The sequence below is a fragment of the Fulmarus glacialis genome, unplaced genomic scaffold, assembly GCF_000690835.1.
Source record: "Fulmarus glacialis isolate BGI_N327 unplaced genomic scaffold, ASM69083v1 scaffold44378, whole genome shotgun sequence".
In the NCBI taxonomy this organism is placed as follows: domain Eukaryota; kingdom Metazoa; phylum Chordata; class Aves; order Procellariiformes; family Procellariidae; genus Fulmarus; species Fulmarus glacialis.
In genome coordinates, this window is record NW_009230976.1 from 1 (window position 1) to 379 (window position 379).

Genomic DNA, 379 nt, shown 5'->3' on the forward strand with positions numbered 1-379 from the left:
CTGAGGGGCGGGGGGTGAGGGGGCGGCTGCAGGAGGGGGTGGCTTAAAAATCGCTGGAGATATTACAGGATTTGGGGTTTTTTTGTAGTTTTCTTTTTTCCCTGTGACTGGTTCAGATGCAGAGTGTTATCCATGCGGTTTAGGCCGTGCTGGAGCCTTTCCCCTCTCTGTGCTGCTGCAGGTCGTGGGTCTGTGGAGAGCTGTAATGATATTACCTGAAATAATTTGGTGCTTTCTGGGCCCCTCCCATCCTATAACATCTTGATCGGGCTGCTGAGGGATGTTAACGAAAGTTGAGTGGATTCCTAGCGGGGGAAGAAAAAAAAAAAAAGGCAAGCTGTTTTTAAGATAAAAGTTCCAATCGTCCCCAGGCAGGGGG